This window comes from Macrobrachium nipponense, chromosome 10 (genome assembly GCF_015104395.2).
Source record: "Macrobrachium nipponense isolate FS-2020 chromosome 10, ASM1510439v2, whole genome shotgun sequence".
In the NCBI taxonomy this organism is placed as follows: Eukaryota; Metazoa; Arthropoda; class Malacostraca; order Decapoda; family Palaemonidae; genus Macrobrachium; species Macrobrachium nipponense.
In genome coordinates this window covers 36,486,801-36,510,800 of record NC_087204.1, presented here as the reverse complement: position 1 = coordinate 36,510,800, position 24,000 = coordinate 36,486,801, and the positions used below count along the sequence as shown (strand labels likewise).

Below are 24,000 nucleotides of genomic sequence, written 5' to 3'. Positions count from 1 at the left end.
TTTTGCCTATTTTAGACATAAAAGAATGTAAAATATAACTTATTTATATAGTATGTATATGCTGTGATGTGTGATTTTTTGTTTTACAAGTTTAGTCCTTCCCGCGTCCGATATCCGAGTTTTAGAAGCGTTTCCATATTTGAGTTACCAAGAGGAAAATTGTTGAACGATTTTAGAAGAACCTGCATCGCTTCGCAGAGCAAAAATGTAGCAGAGATAGAAACAGATGTAAGGAAATAAAAAAAAAATCATAACGGCATTCATATGTTCCCGGTTCACTTTTATTGTTTCGATCGGTTTTTATTTATTCATTTTTTTCACGTTTTTACAATTGTGAAACACTTTTATAGGGGGGCGATTCACCCTTACTAACGATTAAAGTATTTTCGTCTGATACGCTTTTTATCGTTCTTTATTTACTTGAAAAAGGTGAAGCCTCAACATCATACGTACCATTTCTGTTGTCACGTCAAATACTATTTCTTTTATAAACAGCACAATAGAATTATGTATGTATGTATGTATATATATATATTATATTATATTATATTATATATATATATATATATATATATATATATATATATATATATATATATATATATATATATATATATATGTATATATATATGTATGTGTGTAATATATATATTATTATTATATTATATATATATTATATGTATATTATATATATATAATATATATATATATATATATATATATTTATATATATATATATATATATATATATATATATATATATATATATATACTATATATATATATATATATACTTATATATCTAAGAGGAAAAAATTTGGTAATTTTTCTTTCTATCTGGGAAATCATCCATCTTTTCATGAAATTCGAAACGAACCATTTTAATCTGATATATGAAATTCATCTGAGTATAAGATAATGTCAATTCCGTTTCCTGTTCTTTAGGAACAAAACATTCTCAAAAACCACGAAGGACTTATAGTGTATCTTCACTTATTTACAAATCTATTTACTGGTCTAACCTTCACAAAAATGAAAGAATTAATAAAAATTAAAAGAGAATGTATTTGAAGTGATTCCCGTCGGTTTCTCTCATTTTTTTATTTAGCTGATATCGATTCAATTCTTATTTGGTATCCCGATTTTTTTTTTCATATTCAGAAATATTACCAAAATGTCAAGGCAAATATATCTTTACTGCACAGTTTGTTTGTTTACAAAGGCTTATCGCGGGATATGTATAAATAACAGCGCAACGAAGCATCGGGAGAAATTGCTGAACGGTTAATGAAGCACCGTAGATGGACAGGGAAAATAACGTTAAGAATGAAGTGCCCATAAAACTTCAAAGAAATGAGCGCTTATCGGGGGTTCATTACAACTATTAGCCGTCCAGGATATTGTAAAAGGAATGCTACCGTGGGTTTCTTTTTCCCCGTAATTAGTTAGCTGCTTATTCATAAAGCTCTTATTGTTCCTTCTTGCTAAACTTTTTCAAGGCAGTCGTTTACCCTTACACAGAGGCTTTTAGATTGCAATTAAAAGTCTACACTGTATCGGCTGCAACCTACGGTACTGCCGTTATTCTTTGAGAAGGTAAATTAACGACTCATACCACCTAATAACTTCAATCCAAAGACGCTATTGTAGTATATGGTATAAAATCGTGGCTTTTTCTATTACTTGTGAATATTATTCATTCCAGCGAGATTATTTGGGAAATGGAATAATCAAGTGATCGATAAAACGACTTAGGAATTTACAAAAAGAAATGATTCTCCAGAACGATTAAAGATTTATTGGCATTCGAGAATACCCCCCTTTGTCCACAGGTAACTGTAGCAAATAAAAGAGAAAGTAAAGTTTCATACGACATTGAATATGTAAAAACTATGCGAGCATAGTGATGATCCGATGTCATCCCCGGTAAAAATTATATCTAGCATAATAATGCTGACGGAGAAAGGTTTTAACTCTAGCTTCAAAGAACGTGTCGTCATCGTTACATAATTATTATATTATTCAAGTGACAGAAAACATCCTTAATGGCAGAGGAGGAGTGAAAAACCAAGAGATTAAAGATAAAGCATGAGACAGCAGTCAGGTTAACAATAACTAAGTCAGGAATAGTAAAATATGAATATTTCTGAGCGAGTACATAAAGAAAGAAAAAATGGCAGATGTTAGGTTAAAAAAAAAAATTGCAGACAAACAAATGTCAGCGATAAATTATATTTTAACAGATAGTTTCCAATGACCAAGCCATTATTTATCTCCGACACAAAAAATTCCAGTTTCAGACAAAGCTCGTAAATCATCCTCATGATTATCGACAGACATCTAAAAAGCCGACTGCAGCGTGACAATGCTGCCTTGGTTAGTTAATCTCTTTGGGTAAGGATGTAGTTCATTCATATCCTGCCATGACTTCTCGTTTGATGGCCAGCGAGTGGAAGGTCGTAGTAAGAATGTCATTTATATTGCTTAGAAAGGTTCAATTTTTAAAGTTACAAAACAAATTTTTTAATCCTTTTGCTATTAGCTTTTTCTACCAGTGTTCTATATTCATTAAATGAGCAGTGATACTCCAAGCAAACGTGGCTTAATCGAAAAATATGGGAAGTTAAAATACCATATATCTATTTGAGAGCGAGTTTGAATTCAAAGCTCGCAGCTTTGTGAAGGAGTTAAACCTACCAGTAATGCCGGCTAATAAAGATCATAGGCATGAGCTATCTTAAAGCTGTGTCTATTTAAATAATAATATATATAGAAGTGAAGGTTTATATGTAAGTGTTTGTGCGCTATAGAAATCCAAACCATTGGTCCCCCTTCCCTTTGTAACTTACATAGTAACCGCTTGACCGATCTAGACAAAACCCGTACCCGCTTCCCCTTCCCCTTTCCCCTTGTAACTTTTATGGTAATCGCTTGAATGATCTAGATAAAATTTGATACGTGGTCACCATTTGACCCAATTTGGATAATAGCTAGGTTTCAAATCTGTTCCCCCTTCCCCTTCCCCTTCCCCCATCCCCCTTTTCTAACTTATGTGGTAACTAAACTCGGCGGGTTTATCATACATAATTTCATGTACTCTATACCATAGAAATATATTATCGAAAATGCTTTTCTTTCCTGTGATTAATATTTCTATATCAAGGTTTGGGTTTAGGTGTACAGGTGTGTGTTTTGGTTTAGTGGGGGTATGTATTAAGGTTTAATCGGGATGTGTTTAGGTTTAGCAGGGGTGTGTAGGTTTGATAGGGGGTTCGTGTAGGTTTTGTGGGAAGTATGCTTAGGCTCAGTGGGGGTGTTTCAGTTAAGGGGGAGGTGGTTGCTTAGGTTTAGTGTGGGGGTAAATGGGACTAACACCACAGTAATATAGGCAGTACAGTTTTCCTTGGATAACAAGGACAGACAGTACAGTTAATACCTGGATAAATAGGAAAATCTCCAGAGTAATGCCACCTTGATACAAGGGACAGTCAGCACAGTAATACCTAGATAAATGGGACAGCCACCACATTAATACCAGGATAAATGGGACTGTTAACACAGAAATACTTGGATAAATGGGACAGTCACCACCGTAATAACGGGAGACAATCACCAAAGTAATGTCCAGATGAAATGGACAGTCACCACAATAATACTGGATAAAAGGGACAGTCTGCACAGTAATACTTGGAGAAATGGGACAGTCACTACAATAGTACCTGTATAAAAGGGGCACTCAGTACAGTGATAACTGGGTAAATGGACAGTCACCACAGTAATACCTGGATAAATGAGACAGTCACCACAGTAATATCTGGATAAAAGGGACAGTCAGCAAAGTAATATTTGAAACAAAGTGGTAGTGTCATTTCTGGCTAAAAGGAACACCACAGTAATACCTGGATAAACGGGACAGTCAGCACAGTAATTCCTGGATAATAGGGACATTAAGTACAAGGAGGTGTAGGAACATTTTTCTGAGTTGTTCAGTTTTCCTGGGCAGCGCCTGGTTGGTTAGCTAGTAATAAAGATCAGTACCATTCCTTTACAAATTTCTACTTACTATTTCTCCCTTTCTAATATCCTCCATGAGCCATCTAGTTCTTTTGTTTTCCTACTGACTTCCAGTTTCTTTATCTCTCTCTCGCTTTATTTTCATTTTCTCTTCCTATTCATGCTGTGTTTTCTGCCTCTCTATTTCCAGTTTCTGTTTCTATTTCCTTTTCACTTTATGTTTTGTTTCTCATTTTCTTTTTATGAATTTGTTTATATTTATTCCTCTTTTTTTTATATTGCTATTGTTTTTTACTTCGATTTCTACGTATGATGCACATTTACATTCTTACATTCATTTTTTATATGTCTCCCATTTTATGCCTTTTGCTTTTCTGTGCTTTGATAGTCTTCATAATTATTTTACCTATCCCTTCTTAACGTTCCATTTACTGGGAAACTCCGTTCTATATCTATGTTCTTTCCTAATTGTATTTGTTTTTTTTCTAATAATCTTTTAGCTTCTTTCCCCTTCAGATTTGTTTTATATATTTTTTTTTATACGACCGACACTATTATTCCAACTACTGATTATCGACAAAAAGTAATTTTATTCCTTCTCTTTGTTAAAAGCTCTTTGATCTTTCATTTGTTTACGTAATTTGTTTTTGAATACCATCATTACCTTCTATTTTGTTTGACATTTTTAGGAAAACGTAACCATGTCATGCACAAATAATGCTTCCTTTTTTTTTTTTTTTTTACAAAGAAACCGGTATCCAAATTAACTAATCATTCACTATACCCTACATATTTTTGTATATGGACAAGGTGACATTTTGTCCACAATTTCTCTCTCTCTCTCTCTCTCTCTCTCTCTCTCTCTCTCTCTCATACACACACATTTTTTAAGATGAGCTTTAACCTCTCAACACAACTTGATGTGAGTTTCTGAGAAATTCAATATAGGAGAAGCGCTTTGTGTAACTATATAGAACTATGCATGTTGTTAACACATACCTCTTTTAATAGTAACCATATAATTGTATAAACTGTATAATCCGATCCTAAAATCGATACGAAAAATAATGTAGCAATCTAACTCCTCAGTTATGCATCTTTCTTTGTGCATTTGTACATTTTTTCTCTCTAGTAAAAAGAAGAAAAATCGTGTGGCCCATATTCTAGAGCCAAATGCTGGGACATATGACCGTCTTTCATGTTTTTATCCGTTACTTTGACTTTAAAAGGAAAATCTGTTTAAACCTTTTCGTCGCTTATTTCCTAATGTGCCTCTTTGGCAGGATTTTCGACATTGAAAATAGGAACAGCTTGTACAAATTCGCTCTGTATCCATGTCTTAAGAAATGACGATCGCCGAATCCCAACAGTTATGAATGTAGCTTCGAAATTCTAATAAGAAACGTTAGAAACATTATTAGCATGCAAGAATTCTCCTCCAACATTATTCAGGATTGAATTAATTCGTGATAATTTTCCTTTCGTTTTGTTTTGTAGATCGTGTTCATTTCATCATATCTCATTTTCTTTGTTGAAGTTCTCTTAATTAATAATTGTTTCTCACTTTTACTTACATTTCTGAGCTATGCTTATCGCATTACCAGTTTGAATTCTGCTTTTATGCCCGGTTTCATCATATATTGTTTGTATTACTTTCTTACCGCGTTCATACCGCAGCAGAGATACATTGTTGTATGGAACAAATCATTAATTACTTTATGGGTGCTTTTAGAACTTCCCGTTTCATTATTTTAGCTCTACCGTTTTCATATTTACCTCCCCTCAAATGATCAGCTGTTTAATTTCCACTGGGAATTCTATTCTTCTCCTTTCCATCATAGCCTTTGCCCTTCCCCTTTATATAATAGCTCTATCTCCTCAATTATTTCTCTTTTAACCCTCCCTTGTTTCGATCTCCCAACCTTTCTGGGGCTCAACAGCCCAATTGTCACTTTACTTCATTTTTCCAAGTTTTGGGAATAGGGGAGGGGGTGAGGATGGGCTACTTAGGTCGCCCATCCACCTCAATAACCTTTCATTATTATCTCATCTACATATGAAACTTCAGTGATATCCCTTATGGCATCGTCTCTAATACTGTCGTACCATTCGACTCCACGTAGCATTACAGAGTTTGGTAGACTTTTAGCTTGATCTTACTATTGTAAGCACTCTTATACTACATTTACTGGATTTCCAAATCTCATTCCGCGCTTGTATTGTTTGCTGTACGCTTTTTACCCTTCCACTAAATACAAGCCGAAGATTCTGCACTGGATTCGGTAGTTCCTCAATGTTTGAATGATCAACCTAAATCATCTTTTCTCCGTTTAGTGTCATTCATCCCTTTGTTCATACTCTGGCCACAAGTTTTTTTTTTAATAATTACATCTTTAAGAAAATCTGAAACTGGATGTGCTCATCAAGGAGGTTTTTTAACCCCCTCTCTCTCTCTCTCTCTCTCTCTCTCTCTCTCTCTCTCTCTCTCTCTCTCTCTCAGCACTCGAATAACAATAAATCTCAAAAGGCTATCGTGCGTTTGAATGGCTTAATCTGATTATCTCCCCGGTCATCTATCTTGGTGTTTTTGAAAAGGAAGATAGATTCCCAAGTATATAGAAGGGATGTAAAGGAAATTAACTAGACCTAAATGAGGTTCTTTGAAACCAATCAAGATGTGAAAATTACGTGATAGGGTTCTTCTGTCTTTTTCTGCGAGATCAAATAACTGACCAACAGTTTCTTTCCACTTTTTTTTTAACTAAATGATTTTTTGTCCCGAATTTTATTTCTCTCGTAAAGTAATTTTTACTTTGGAAGTGGAATTGGCCACTGGACGGATCATGATCTCTGTCTGGAATTGTCATGTATTTCTGTGGGTTTTCCTACTCTGTTGCGTTCTGTGACGTCACAGAACAGTGCCAAGAAGCGAATGCAACTTTTTTCTTTGTGAAGTTAGTGCAATAAAAGATTAATTCATGGTACATAAGTTCAAACGATATTTCTTAGATGGGGATACTTCTGGGCTATTAAATGTTAAGGATTTTTGTTCTTGTGATATGGGTAAATACATTGCAATTAAGAAAAAAGCAGGAATTTTTCTTACCAGCTATTACTTTTATGCATTAGCTGCATGTCACAAATCAGTTGATGAAGTCAAAGGACGTGATATTTTATTTCCAAAACTTATGTGCCACAGGCATTTACATAACTTTCTTTTGCCCTCGTTATTTTAGCCAGAGCAACAAAGATATAGGTTGTCACATTAAAAAAAAATTAGCCGACTCGCAGTAAGAATAAAGCGTTAAAAGTGGTAAAAAGAACTTATAATGATAACAACTGAGAACTGAAAACACAGGCCTGCTTGTACTACCATATAGTAACAATGTCAAAGACACCCCTATCTCTGGGAACTATGGAGTTAGACCAATAGAACAATGAATGAAGCACTTATTAAAAAAATAACTCTTCCGTTGTGTGTATAAAATCCCAAGTAAGTCATTCGGCTATTTTTATATTGGTCAAATTGGAAAATCATTGGAAAAAGAACAGTGCAGCAGCGAAAATGTATAACAGCTGCACAGGGGAAAATGACAAATTTTCGTTCGTTCGGACGGGGGGGAAAAGGACATAGTTATTCCAATAACTTACAGGAAAGAAACACTGTCGAATCCAGTTTTAACAAAGAAATCTTTGTGAGCATAGGGTTATCAGCCAAGGGATGCAAAAAACTTGAGGCATTCTTTACGAAAGAAATAAGTGTAAGTGGATTTTAAGGAAGGTGCTCGCAGTTGACATGGAGCAAAAGCAGTGTGAGCCCATACCGTTCTCACAGATAAACAAGTACTGACCCCAAATGCTAACGAGCTTACTGCTTCTCCCTCTTTTTTTCCCGCTTATCAGTGCGAATACTATTTGTTTGTAAACCGTATGTTTGTTCTTCTTACTGTAACTCTAGAATGTAGATCGTAAATTTTCTATCATTGTACTCGAAGATGTCTTAGAAGACTAAAGGAGAAACCGTTCAGAATTTATTATTCCAAGAGCCACATCGATTAAATTCCCGGAAATGACCCGACGTCTAATGGATATTTGTTGAAAGGGTATTCGATGGGGTATTCAAAACAGGAACTCTTGCTTTTCGAAAGAGGTGGGTCGTGATTTTAAAAATGACTTTCTTTTTTCTTTTTATCAAAATGCACATTCCTAACTTCTACAAAGCATTGGGCTCCGGTAAAAGAAAGGTTATTAATTTTCTCCCATTTTTAGTTTAAAGTGGATACCTATACATCAAAATATTTATATGGACAAACAGGTGTCTCTGATATTTTTATTTCAGTTAAATACAATATGCACAGAGGTCAAAGGTCAGCTCTAAAATTTTGACTGTTGAGACATTTCTCCTCATTTTACTACTGAGATGGTGCTAAATACCTTTTAAACCTTATTGATTGATGATTATGAATTTTAGGTCTTGAGGACCAACCCATCAGGATTATTCATCGCCATTTAAACCTTATTGATTTCCAAAAATGAAACATCTAGACTTTTTTTTTTTCTTTTCTTTATAAAATTTGGTGCCCCTGGCAACAATACAAAGTGGGGCTAATATCCACCATAACACAACACCCCCAGTAGCACAACGGAGATGATGAACGTTGTACAATTATTATTATTATTATTGTTTGATAATACTTTTGATGAAATGGCAGAAACCTTATCTGGGAGAGGCACTCTCCGTGCCACATTTGGCATCTGCTTTTAAAACATGGCAACTATTCAGACCAGAGAAATAATGGACCAAACAACAAGAGAACATGTGTTAGTACCTCAAAAGTCACGTAGAAGAAACAGACAGTTAGGAGCACGAGAGAGGTACATAGTGTCATATATATGTATATATATATATATATATATATATATATATGCCATATATATATATATATATATATCATATATATATATATATAATATAGAATATATATATACTTATATATATTTATATATAAAAGACCATCCTTGTCTAAATCTACATTTGGAGTGCACCTCCCAACCTGAAAATAGCCATTAAGATGTATTTAATATGGATTTTAGTTATCATTTGTTTTCTCTTAAAGAGTTTGGCAATAGACTGGGTGCAGTGAGTAACTTTAGTGAAGTCCCAAATTGTCTGACAACGTGAAGAATGATCTACTTCAGAAAGACAAAGGTTCTGCAAGCCATCAGGAATTTGTAAATAACTGCAAATATGATTCTGAATACTTTGAAGAGAAAATAAAGTGCGGAAAAGTGAAAACTGTTACTCAAGAAACACTTGACAAATAAGACCTGCAAGAGTACATTAATGGACAAGTTAGAAAGAATGGGAACAGCATATGACAAAGTTGACAATGTCGATGTGTACATCATTCATGCTGTTCCTCCTTCGTACTTTGAAGCCACCTGGTACCTTTGGAGCTATGGAAATTGCCATTTTCTAACAAGTATTAAGCAATGCATACTTGTGTGTGACACTATCCTAATGGCTGAGATGTCATACTGGATCACAGGCCCCTTCACAGAAATGGCCACAAGAACATAACGCCTCTTTGCACTGAACGAAATTTACAAAGGATTATTTTTATGTTTTTAAGGGATGAATGGATATCATGAATAAGTTTCTACTCGAGAAGTTCATCACCTATAATTTGGGGTGGAGCATGAATGCTACCTCTGCTCAGAAGATAATGGCATTGCGAGTAGAACTGAGGTCCACGAGTTACAAAGTAGGCAGGACGAGGCTGATATACGCAAACATATTGCTTAAGTTCATGACTGCAACCCAGTATGTCTTCCCACTACTGGTTTACCATTGCCAGATACACTAGTGCAAAAACTACTCAAAAGAGCACAAGACAAATATTCGATATTACAGATTTGGCCACTAAACTCAGAAGCCCCTTATGTGATGCCCTGCCTAGCTTCCATGCACGGACTGGATGGGTGGAAAGTTGGAGACAAAGTAGTCTGCTATGAAGTACAGGACCAAATGTCCCTGCCGACATTGCTTTCGAAGAAACCATTTGGCAAGACGAATCAGAGGATGAAAATGATCAGTAGAGCAGTATATCCGATTTAGAGGAGACTAATTATGAATATTGAATAGAGTTGAATATATAATTAAAGGCCTGTCCACACCAGCGGGCCTGATCGGCGTGCTCCGGGGTTGACGGGCAAATTCTGGCGGGCTTACCCGTGAATGTTGTCCACACGGGTGAGGCGATGGAGAGGTGGGCGTGCCCGACGATGCCAGTAGTGTGTTCAGTGCGGTACGATAAACATGCTGCCTACCGCAAAGAAGATGATATTGTGTAGCATGATAATTGCTTTGAGTGTGATGAAAAAGAAGAGAATATGGTGCAAAGAATGGCCCAGTAAAAGAAATGTATATGGTTAACGTACGTCAGCCAGGGTCGAAGCTCAAGCCATTGGGCACCACCATGGTGATTTTGCTACAAGATCCATCGCCGTCAAGTGTGCCCGTTAGAGGGGAGGTCCGCCGATCAGGCCCGGTCGTGTGGACAGGCCTTTAGGCCAAAGGCCAAGCGCTGGGACCTATGAGATCATTCAGCGCTGAAACGGAAATTGACAGTAAAAGGTTTGAAAGGTATAACAGGAGGAAAACCTTGCAGTTGCACTATGAATCAAGTGTTAGGAGAGGGTGGAAAGTAAGATGAAGAAAGAGAATATGAAAGGAGGCACAGTAAGAAGAACGAAAGTGCTTGCAGCTAGGGGCCGAAGGCACGCTACAAAGAACCTTAAGTAATGCCTACAGTGCGCCGCATGAGGTCTACTGACTGCACTACCCTCCTCTGCATAAAATCTGGTTAAAATGTGTATATCACATACTAGTGTGTTTAAGTTTTTCGACAACTACCGGGTTAATTCAGTTGCACACCTGATATTGGAGAAGCACCCAAGTACATATTCAAGTTTGTTAAAACTATTGCTAGGGAACCAAATTTGTCAAAAGTGCCCAGTATCTCAATTTCGTAATTCGTGAGATTTAAAAGGTATTTGGCATTATCTTAGTTGTAATATGAGAATTGAATTAATATAAATCAAGCACCAGGCCTTGGAGACCATATGATGCTATGTTATGCTGATTATAGATACAATATGGTCAGAATTATTGATTGGTAGGTTATATGCGAATACTTATTTTGCTGAAGCAAGCAGATTACAAGCTCTATTGGAGTGGTGTGTTTCGATGAGAATCTAATGGAGAGTGGACGGGGAAGAGAGGTAAGGCTGCTCAAGGTTCTGTTGCTTGCGACTCTGTTTTTAGGGCAGGAAAGTATGGGATACGGAAAGAGGGATACGACGAGTTGCGTAGTGGTTGGAGGGGACTCGTTCATCAGGTGGGAGAGAGGAAGGTTTAAACGACTTATTCGTAGCCGGGGAAAGTAAAATGAGAAAGGTCTCAGTAGTTCAAATTTTAGGCCATATCGCAAAACCCGACCTTTAGACCTTTGTTCCCTATAAATATTTGACTTGATAAAGGTGATAAAAAAAAACCTGTCCACGAATACTTGAATAAAAATCCACTTTAAGTCAAAAGTGGGAGGAAATAACACTTTATACTAGAGCCCAATATTGTTTAGAGTTGTATTTTGATTAAAAAAAGGGGGCCTTATGAAATCTAGACCCAACATATTTTCTATTAGTGTTCCTATTCGGAATATCCCATGTTATACCCTTTCAAGTATAACCATGAGACATCGTTATTGCCGGGAATTAAATCGTGGTTGGCCTTTAAGAACATAAGTTCATTGTTCCATTTTTGCTTTGGTGCACCCGTATTTATATACTGAACCTAAGATTTTTTTTTGTTACCAACAAAAAAATGTTAACAGTTTAATAGTAAGATATTTCTATGAACATTGTGTAATCTTTATAATTTACTGCAAGGCAAACTACGAATAATTTTAAGTTAAAATATTATTAGATTTTCACCTAGATTAAGCCCATTTCCCAAAATCAATCAAAAAAAAAAAAAATATACCACTAAGGTAAACCGACTCAGTGAGAACTTCTGTTATGACAGCTAAGCTTAGATCTTTTGTTTGTTTGTTTGTATGGTGTTTTTACGTTGCATGGAACCAGTAATTATTCAGCAACGGGACCAACGACTTTACGTGACTTCCGAACCACGTCGAGAGTGAACTTCTATCACCAGAAATACACATCTCTCTCTCCAGTGGAATGGCCGAGAATCTAACTCGTAACCACCAAGGTGGGACACCAACACCATACCAACCACGCCACTGAGGCGCTCTAAACTTAGATCTTGACAGCATCGAAACTCAAGCATCCAAGGAATATCTAAAGGACATTGTTCGACGGACAAACATTGTTACCATTTCTTTAGCGAAGCAGGATGACGTCATAAGCGTTGAAACGATGGAAGTCGATCTGGTAACAAACAGTGGTACCAGATGAGGTTGTATACCAGTGTTTTTAATCTACTCACAAGGCAAAGACCAGCAGACAATTGTTAATTGGTAACAATGTTTGTCCGTCGGACATTGTTCGACCGTGTGGACGCACCTTTACAGGAGTTATCTGGTTATAATTTATTACTTCACTCAATTAGTAAAGCCTACACAAGTCATCACCCACCAAAGAGCATAATGGTTGTTAGGCAATTTGCTCACCCCCCCTCTTTCAGCCTTCTTTAATTAAACTTTTAATATCTCAAATCTTTGTATTATCGAAAGCTTGTTCTGTTAACAGTGTTAAGGCTTCTTTGCTATTTAAATTGCTCTGCTACATACCATATAATCCCGTGGTGAAAACCAACCGTTTGCATTATTTTTCAAATGAGCTTAAAAAACATTAAAGTTAAGCTAAAATTTATTAACAAGTTATAGTTTTGAATGTGAATAGGATAAGAATTATATTTTAATAGTCTTACATCAGTTTCAACAGTGACTAATAACCCGTGATGCCATGAAATTCTCTCTTCTCACCTAAAAAACCTCTTATATTCTAAGCAACCTCTTATTTAAACCGCAACCAGGACGTAGATAAGAACTACGTACTAAATGATAAAAGTTAGGATTTTAATTTCCTTGTATTGAGTTCCATCGGCAGGCAGCCAGTCAGAATATTCTTAGCTTTCTAGCCATCCTGTACCATTTAAGTCCACTGGAAAGTTTCCTCCATTCATCGCTACACCTGCAAAAGTAATTAGGCATTACAACGGGTTTAACAAGCATGTTAAAAAAATGTTAAACCAAATTACTTTTACTATGTATTAAAATTTAAATCAAACTTAAAGAATAAAAAATTGTATCAAATTGAAATTTAAAACTACACAAGACCAGACTGGAAGAGTTTGCAGAATTCGTGATGTTGGAAAAAACTTTCAAAACTTATTACTTTAAAATTAAAACTTAAAAATGCAAAAATAAAAAAAAACTTAGTTTCGAAAAACCTTAAACCTAATTATAGAAAAACCTTAAACTTAACAGGATATGCAGGCCTCCTTCCGACATACGGTAAATACCGTATGCCAGAAGGAGATCCTCCCCACATCAGGGGCACCGCCCCTGATGGGGGAGGATTAGCCTGCATATCCTGGATTGATATTTCGTTAAATAATAAAAGTCGACAGACACTCACCATTGACAGTGGCATACTTTACCCAAATCCTCTTCGTAGATCAGATGTTCCTTGCGCTTTTCCAAGCTGGTTCTGAGAATAAAGTTTTGGATTAAATTTTTTTTTTCAAATTAAGTGTTTTTGTCTCTAAACCATCAAATACGCAATATATTCAAACGAATACCGAATTGAAAACAACACTCACCTTCATGGAAAGACGATCAAACAAGTCGACTAGTATTGCTAACGCCTCTCCAAGTAACGGTCCCAAAAATGATTCGCACACATCACTAAACGCCGAGCCCAGCACTTGCCAACAAACCGGAGCGCCCGCGGAAACTTGAGGCGTTGTTCTTGAAGTTCTAACGAAAACGAGAAGTTTACAGCCAAGGACGATGGAGACCACTACCAATTACGTCTCCATGTACCGAGTGACGCGTGACAGTCGAAAAGCCAAAGCGCCTCAGTGGCATGGTTGGTATGGTGTTTGCGTCCCACTTCGGTGGTCGCGGGTTCGATTCTCGGCCATTCCATTGAGGAGTGAGAGATGTGTATTTCTGGTGATGGAAGTTCACTCTCGACGTGGTTCGGAAGTCACGTGAAGCCGTTGGCCCCGTTGCTGAATAACCACTGGTTCCAGGCAACGTAAAAACACCATACAAACAAACAAACAAGACAGTCGAAAAGCCGTTCTCCTTCCTCGAATTTTGTGGGGCTCTAACTGGTAAAGTTTCTCAGATTTATTCAACAAAATAAGGAAAAATATTGTCGTTGCAACATTTCGGGGTGGAGTTCTTCCGTGTTAGAGTAGGTTAGTTCATGAATGAAGCAAGTCTTGGGAAAGGTATTTACCAGATAAAGGAATACGTTCGCCCATATTCTCTGGTCAAACTGAGGACATGCTTAAGCTGCATGAACTATCCTTGTCGGGAAATGAGAACGCGTCGGGACGCCTCATGGACACGGTTTCCCCGATGAGAAATTCGATTGCTGTCATGGCTTACAGAAAGTCAATCTGTATCTCAAACTCATCCTCAGCCTGAAGGACAAGTAAATTCTTCGAGGAAATAAAATATGCTGACCATAAACTTCCTTTGGCATCAAGTATGCATCTCATTTCTATCAATTTCGTCTATTCAAACGGGTAGTAAATAAGATAAGGGTAATCGTTGCATAGAATATATATATATATATATATATATATATATATATATATATATATATATATATATATATATATACACATACATACATACATACATTAATATACGCGTGCTCACACTCACGCATTTTATATATATATATATACTATATATATATATATATATATATATATATATATATATATATATATATATATATATATATTTAAATTATTACACGCACGCATTGTATATATATATATATATATATATATTATATATATATATATATATATATATATATATATATATATATATATTGTGTTATACATGGTATGTTATACATGTATATATATATATATATATATATATATATATATATATATATAGATATATATAGATATATATATATATATATATATATATATATATATATATATATATATATATATATAGATATATTATTTACTATACATATATATATATATATATATATATATATATATATATTTATATAAATATATATATTCTATTGTAGTTTTTGGATTACTTGTATCTTAGCGTCTTTGTGTTAACAGTACAAAATATCTAAAAGAAATTTTTGTAATATTTTTACGCTGTTCTCCATTACCATTCGTGACATTTTATTTAAGAATAACTAGAGAATAAGTACAATTGAATAAGCTGAAATAACTTAACTTGTTCAGATCATATATGTAGTTCCATCAGTGCGCCTCACGCGTAGGCATTACATGGTTATTTGCAGAGTCCCTTCTGCCCCTAGCTGCAAGCATTTTCATTCTTAATACTGTACGTCCGTTAATAGTCTGTCTTCGTTCATACTTTAAACCTTATCCTGACAATTTGTTTTACAGTACAACTACGAGGTTTTCCTCTGCTTACTTTTAAAACCTATTACTCTTAATTTCCCTTTCAGCGCTGAATGTTCTTTGGCCTAAATAAATTTTTATAGTACCTACATTTAATTATGTATATATATATATATATATATATATATATATATATATATATATATATATATATATATATAATGTTTCAGCAATATAAGAGTTCCTTGGAAATCGGAGACGAATAATAAATATTAAAACCAGGGCTTGAATGAAGAGCATCTTTATTTGCGACTAGTTTCGGAGATTTACTTTCCTCCGTCATCGGGCAATCTATAATGGAATATTATTTACAATTAAAATCAAAGACGTAATATAAGTTCCATTAAAACAAAGCAAAATAAGATAAAATTATATAATTACTATAAGTTACATTAAAATTAACAAAGCAAAATAAAATAATATAAAATTACACAATTACAAGACATAATAACCTAAACTCGCAGCAAAATGAAAGAGAGCAGAACAAAATCTAAAAACAGCAATTCAACAAACCTTTCATTATTACAAAGAGAGGGTTTATCTCTTAGGGTATATAGAGACTCAACCACTCCGAGCTCCATTGCGTTGGTTCTGCAAGTAAGGACTGAAAAGGAATCTACATTGACAGGATGGTCATATTCTTCACAAAGGTGCCTATTGACGATCTATTGGAGTTTCTATCGGAATTATTAGAAAACAAACCAAACAGCTGGATATTCCATTTTCAAAAAGCACATTAATTGAACTGATCAAATTATGTGTAAAAGACTGTAAATTTGAATTCAATGGAAAATTTTACTCTCAAAATTTTGGTGTGGCAATGGGAAACCTTCTGTCCCCAGTGCTAAGTAATTTATATATGGAATTTTTTGAAAAGAAAATTTTAAACAATATAATTCCACGCAATGTACCTTGGTTTAGTTATGTTGACGACATAATTTGTTTTGCCAGGGAACGAAGATGTAAATAACTTTTTTGCCACGTTAAATCAATTAGTACCATCAATTAAATTTACTATGGAAATGGAAAATGTTGGATGCCTACCCTTTTTGGATGTCCTCATACGGAGAAATAATAGTGGGTTTAAATATAGTGTTTACAGAAAACCTACTAATATTTCTTCCTATGCACATTTCTATTCTGGACTAAACAATAAGGTTAAAATATCAGTGCTTGCATCTATGTTTCTAAGAGCACTACGGGTATGTAGCCCAGAATATAGAAGATTCGGAATACAGGCAAGAAACTGAAATATCCAGATAGTGTACTAAACAATGCATTAGAAGCGGCAAAAAAGACCATGTATCAAAAACAAAAAGAACCTTACAACACAAAAATTTGCTTGTACTACCTTATAATAATAATATGAAAGATATCCCAAATCTCCTGAAGAATTTTGGTGTTAATGTAGTTTTTAAAAACAATAAAACAATGAAACTGGTGCTTATCAAGAACTCCCCCGACAGTGTTAAAGGATGTGTATATAAAATTCCGTGTAAGTCTTGTGACAACTTTTATATTGGTCAAACGGGGAAAGCACTGGAAAAAAGAATAGAACAACATAAACAATGTGTGAGATATGCACAGGGAAATAGTGGTATTTTTGTACATGCTAGTGAGAACAATCATGCTATTAACTGGGAAGGGGCAAAAAAGCTTGTGCGCTCTAATAATGCAATGGAAGAATATCATTGAATCTAGTTTTATAAAAGAAAGTTACAATAATAATATGAACATCAGTCAAGGAATGTGATCCTTTAATATCAAAAGAAATTTGTAAACTGTTTAAATTTAAGGTAGGTGGCAGTAGAGATGTATGGAACTAGGATTATTATATTTGTAAACACAGTAAGGGGGCAGTAGTGGTAATGAGACGTCCAACCCCGCCTCCCTGACACCTGTCAGGTGTGGACTTGTTGTCTGGTGGGTATCCTAATCGGTAGTATCCCTTGAGAATTTATTGAAAATTTTAGCCAAATGATTTTTGAAAGCCACTCCTACCTTGACACCTGCCTGTGGGTGGATCTGCAGTCTCAAACGGTTGTGTGTATGTTCGTCAGTACTTTCTCTGTAGTATATATACTTGTGACTTTTAATACTATGTATCAGCCCTTTGTCAATGGCTTGAAAATAAAGCCGAAACCGGTCAGGACCTACACCCTGTCTCATATTTTTCACCGGTGGATATGTGTGATAAACGAATCACGTGCTAAAGTGATTATAATCATCATATATATATATATATATATATATATATATATATATATATATATATATATATATATACATGTATTGTAATTTTACTGATCATCATCCTAATTAGAAACGTCCATAAGTTGTCCAAAGCTATTCGATGAAAAATGTCCAGATGATCAATAAGTTTTGCAATTATATACGTAATATATATATATATATATATATATATATATATATATATGTATATATATATATAGTATATATTGATATGATATATATATATATATATATATATATATATATATATATATATATATATATATATATATATATAGATAATCACGTTCCTCAAAGACCTCGGTTATACTAATAGTATATCTGGATAATACTATAAAATGATGCCTAAACGTTAAAGAAAATTGTAACCCAATCATTCACAATTATCTTCGGCATCATTTTGAGAATCATTTACTTGCTATTCGCGCTGCAGACCATTCAATAGACGAGATACAAAATTGCATTAGCAACTGGCCAGAGAGCCAGATGGGACACTGGAGATCCGTGGATGAAACAATCACGAGGCTGCCGTCACTCTGTAGATTTTACGAAATAAAAAAAGAAAAAAGAAAAATGGGGAAAAATAGAAAAAAGGATTACAATTTTTGAGAATGACTAAACGGATATGCAGCCTGGTCCCCACCAGCAATTTTCGTATGGTCTTCGCGCACTGTCTTTCCCCCAGGAACGGATTAGCGAATCCAGTTTAAATTCGTGGGGAAACCGAGCTCAAATCCGCCCTGCGCTAGCTTGGATTGGACTCAGCTTTTCCAAATGAAGTTTTACTTTAAAACGCACATTGTAGATTCTTTAAAATATCACTAAGCTTTGACTCTTGTGCGTCCTGTTAAAAGCAGAAAAAGGGAAATATACATTTTGCTTTAAATGCTGTAGCCCGAATCGCCATTATTCTGTATCCCTTTCGTTGTGTATCAGCGTTCAGATAAATTCTGAACATCTCTGGCTCCTGGTATCTAGATACTCTTGCTGTTATTTTAAACCCGAATGAATGGTCAAATAAACGTGAGGCTGGGTGAAAAAATAGCTTCCTATATTTGTTATAAATTGCGATACTGATTAAAACCAGGTTTTGAATATAAATGTTCTACAATGGTCGAAATGATTTCGCATGCCTGTTACGATACTTTGGAGGTAATGTAATTCTTTGCAATTATGAGAGAGAGAGAGAGAGAGAGAGAGAGAGAGAGAGAGAGAGAGAGAGAGAGAGAGAGAAGCTATGCTGTTTTTCATCACGGGGAATTGCATGTGTAACTTTCAACGCGTGTTTTCCCCTCTCCTGTCGGACGAGGGTCTTGCCACAGGTGAAGAGCAAGCGAAGTGACTGCGGGAGTGTGGGTACCGGATTACCGGTGGCTACTGGTAGTTACTGACTTGAGTTTGAAGTGACGGTAACCTTGGCCGTCTTTCTCTTATATCGGAGTTGCATTGAAGCATCGATAATTACGACATAATGGAGATCGGGCACTAACCATTTCAGACCCGATGTGGCATCGTTCTTCGGGAATATCTTCAAGGCTTTTAGTCGGACAGTTATGACATTCTAACACAACAATGTTTACAACACTCCGGCATGATTTATAATGCTATAGAAGTTAGTCAAATTTGTATACTTTAAGAGCTTACTCTTATGATTTTAAGTTGTAGTCAGTTAGAATCCAAACACCTGAGCAAAGGTTCAGATAAGTCGGACTTAACCCCTTCTCCTTCATCAGTCTCCCCCCCCCCCCCATAAGCTCTCCCATTCCCCTTGTTCACCAATCCTTCTATCACCTCTCCCCTCACCAACTCCCTCCTCTTCTCCCTCCAAGTCTCCCACCCCTTCTCTCTCTCCTCTCTCTCTCTCTCTCTCTCTCTCTCTCTCTCTCTCTCTCTCTTTATAAATTGTACACAGGGAGATATAATAAAGTCTTACCACATAGTTATTCTATAGTAATTTTGTTTAATAGTTTAAGAATAGATAGATATGTTGGGTGTAGTAATGAATCAATGGTTAATGGACATGGCTGTTTTGGCTAGGTTGGCAGTTTTGAATACAGTATTGGAGCAATATATTGTAAATGTTCACTGGCATATTTTACTGTGCTACAATCCCGCTGCACATGGCCAATTTGCTTAAATGCGGAAATGGGTGCACTCCAACATTTTAATATGTTCAGCCAAGAGAGGAAAGCAGGAGTACTGAAAATAAGTCTTAACGGGTAATTATTACCAATTTTATATATAACCTTATGCAACAAATTGCACAAAATTACATTTTTTAGTAAGATTAGAGTGATATCAATATCATAATAACTATCATCAAAGCCAAGTTTTCCTTAGTAATCGTTTTTTTTCCCTAATCTACTTTACATTTGGGAAGGTGCCGTTCGGTGAGCCCTGAAGTTCGAGGAGGATTATGGGTCGTCTGATAATATGCGTGACAGTGTGGAATCCGCCATTTGTCACTTTTGACTGCGATGATGGCGATGAGCTATTCCTTTACAGCGATGACGATTAAAATGAAATCTGTGAATTCTTGAGTATATCATCATTTATTAATATCTAATATTAATTATTTTGCAATTTCACTGACACCATCTAATTACATAATAATTATGTCCATTGCCTAATGTATCTTATCACATTATACGAACAAACGACCGTACACATACAATCTAAGATCATAAAATATAATTTCCCACGACTATTCTTAGGCAACACAATAGAATGAGGTTGAACATCATCTAGAACTCATTAGCAAAAACCACTCAACTCATTGTTGGCATATACACTTTTGAATGATATTGTGGCAAAATCATACAATATAATAATGTACAATGTAATATTAATATTTTGCTGTGTATTATGTAATTAAGACGAGAGAGAGAGAGAGAGAGAGAGAGAGAGAGAGAGAGAGAGAGAGAGAGAGAGAGAGAGAAGGGGGTGGGAGAATTGGAGGGGGAAGGGGAGGGAGTAGGAGGGGGGAACTGATGAAGGGGAGGGGGTAAAGTCCAATTATCTGAACCTTTGCTCAGGTATTTGGGTTCTGACAGACTGCAATTTAAAATAATAAGAGTAAATTTCTGAATTCTATAAATTTCACCAATTCCTATAACATTATAAATTACGGCTGGGTGTTGTAAACATTGAGTTCGAATGTCATAACTGTCCGACTAAAAACCTTGAACGATGCCACATCGGGTTTGAAATGGTTAATAGTATGGCATTGTAGTGACCTTGTAATGGTTTATTCGAGACTTAGCCTCAAGGTTTCAAGAAGATCTGGGTTAATGGACATTTCACGAAGCACCGGTAGCGTTTGACGCTCTTCTAACCGAAGAAGAACGTGAGAGACGAGTGAGATGACTTTATTGACAGTTGGTTACCGTTGATCCTTTGTGGACGCCCATTAGGATTTCTCTACCAGCTGTTGTTTGTTATGTTGTAACTGCCCCCACCAAGACTGGTGTACCGTCATTTGCTTTGCAAATGTTTAGAGGGCTCTATTGAAGAGAAAGGGCATTTTTCATACTTTGGGAGATAGTGCAAGTAGCTTTTAAGGATTCTAGGATCTACCCGATGTTAAGTGTACTTTTCGAGACAATTTCTCGGCAAGATGCATATCTGCACGGTTTGGATGTTATTAAGAATCCAGGACTTGCTGGTTTCAATTTAATATGCATGAAAGTATTCATCTGTTCATTATGTATAAAAGTATTCATGTGTTCATTATGTATAAAAGTATTCAAGTGCTCATTAAGTATTAGTACTTACATCTATTATTGTTAATAAATTCAATAATATTTATTCAGATTTCTTATCCATAAGCCTATGTTGTACTGGGCTGTCCATGGTTCATTGACCACGGATATGTTTTGTATTGAGACCCTGGTTATGGGATAACAAGACCCGTAACGAAGAGAGAATTTTACTCGGGGGAAATGGGAGGTTGGTATATTTGTGTAGATATTTTTAAGTAAACACTACGAAGATGTCAAAATGAGAGAAAATGAGAATCAAGGCCTTATGTAGGCATATTTCGATGAGTGCTTAGATCTTGAATATGAGGTTCATGGAAGGCTAATTTGAAATACAGTGGGGGATGTAATAAACGTTTGACCGTTAAATGAAAGCTGATACGAAGTTTTGTGGAAACCTCATGGGGCTAAAGGAATGTGTGAGCGCCTTAGCGGTGTGGTTGGTATAGTATTAGCTTCCCACCTCGGTGGTCGCGGGTTCGATTCTCGGCCATTCCATTGAGGAGTGAGAGATGTGTATTTCTGGTGATAGAAGTTCACTCTCGATGTGGTTTGGAGGGTCACGTAAAGCCGTTGGTCCCGTTGCTGAATAACCACTGGTTCCTTGCAACGTAAAAGCACCATACAAACAAAACTAAAGGAATGTGATAAGCAGAGATAAATCGAAGCTAGGCACCACCACGCCATAGTGAAAAAGGCACGTTATAAAATTTGAGGTGCTTAGATCATGTTTAGCAAATAGGAGTGTATAGGCTACTGGAATAAGCACAGTTAGGAATGAAAGCAATAAAGAGCTTTTCACTTAAGAAGTTCGAAGACGTACAAATATAATTATGTAAATCCGTATGTGTAAGAAACGGTGACACTCTGTTAGGCGAACAATGGTGTAAACAATTTATATGTTAGACATGAGCAATTAAATGATGAATGGGCAATTCTCCTCAAATACATTCCTCCAAACAAAAGTTCTTATTGGTGAATAAAAATAATGACACTAAACTGTAGGAGGAAAAACAAAAACAAAAAGAATAACACATGCGATATTTCATTTTCATCATAGCACTGAACGATCCTATGGTTCCCAGTGCTTGGCCTCACGCCTAAATCACATATCCCTTCCACATTACATTATAGACTAAAAGTAAAATTTTGAGGAAAACAGAAGTCATGGAACTTCAGTAAGCAATATTAAATATGACCTGCTTTCAAACAGTAAGAGCATCCAGATATGCAAAGATTTTCCTTTTGGGCGGACAAGAAACAATTGCTTTCGACAACTCAGGCCTCGTCTGTGTGTGTGTGTGTGTGTGTGTGTGTTGCGCGCGCGTGCGCTCGTGGTTGACAATAACATATTCCTGGGGCTTTTGGAAACACGACATACAGCACACACAAGAAAAAAAAAAAGTTTCATTTCTAAAGCACACAAATATTTGGTAAATGCGATTTTCTAACTGTTTATACATTCAAGCTAGTGGGGTATTGAACTATTACTATGCTTTATTTGATATTTCGTTTAGTTCTGAGAGGAAAATATTCATATTTAAAGAATATATTAATTATATCCAGCAGTGGGTAAACTGTTTATATGAAGCTGTAATTTGAAATAATAATGTGGGCTTCATTTTTATATAAAAAACGCACACACATCATACCTTCCTTTCGTTGTTAAGATTTTGATAGGAATTTAATTTATTCAGGCACGTAAAGGAAATTGTTGTAATAGATAGCGGTCAGTATTGTAGATAATAAGGAACGTTTCAATTAGGAGGGCATTGATGTCAAATAGATTTAGGGAAATTTAGGAACGTTTGTATAGGAACATTTGTAATTAGAAATGCATTAAGACCGAAAGGTCTCAGGCAGTTCTCGTTTTTCATTTTCCTCCGGGGCAGTACCTTTATTTATACAACGCAGCATCACGTCTTATATTTTCGGTGTCGGTGATCAGTATTCACCTTATATAGATAATACATACATATATATATATATATATATATATATATATATATATATATATATATATATATTAATATATATATTACATATATATAATATATATATATATATATATATGTATATATATATATAAATATATATATATATATATGTATATATATATAAATATATATATACGTTATATATGTAGGAACATACATACCTCTATCGTATATTCATAGGGGAAAAATTAATAGTTGTGAGGATAAATGTGTTAAAGGGAAATACCAGAGGAAACCGCTTACAGCCATGTTACTTTTCTTCCCGGAAGATTCTACAAGCTCTTCATGATGATGGTAATGT

At 35.3% G+C, this 24,000-nt stretch overlaps 2 long non-coding RNA genes across 3 annotated transcripts in view; one reads left to right on the top strand and one right to left on the bottom strand.

Annotated features, from left to right (window-relative positions):
- The window catches only part of LOC135224142 (uncharacterized), a 257,593-nt gene that overhangs the window by 109,507 nt on the left and 124,086 nt on the right, over window positions 1–24,000 (top strand). The window lies entirely within an intron of this gene.
- Window positions 12,897–13,999, bottom strand: LOC135224141 (uncharacterized). The gene is made up of 3 exons (XR_010316645.1): window positions 13,865–13,999; window positions 13,681–13,752; window positions 12,897–13,233 (listed from the first exon to the last, which is right to left on the bottom strand). It is a non-coding gene; the product is annotated as an uncharacterized LOC135224141 (long non-coding RNA).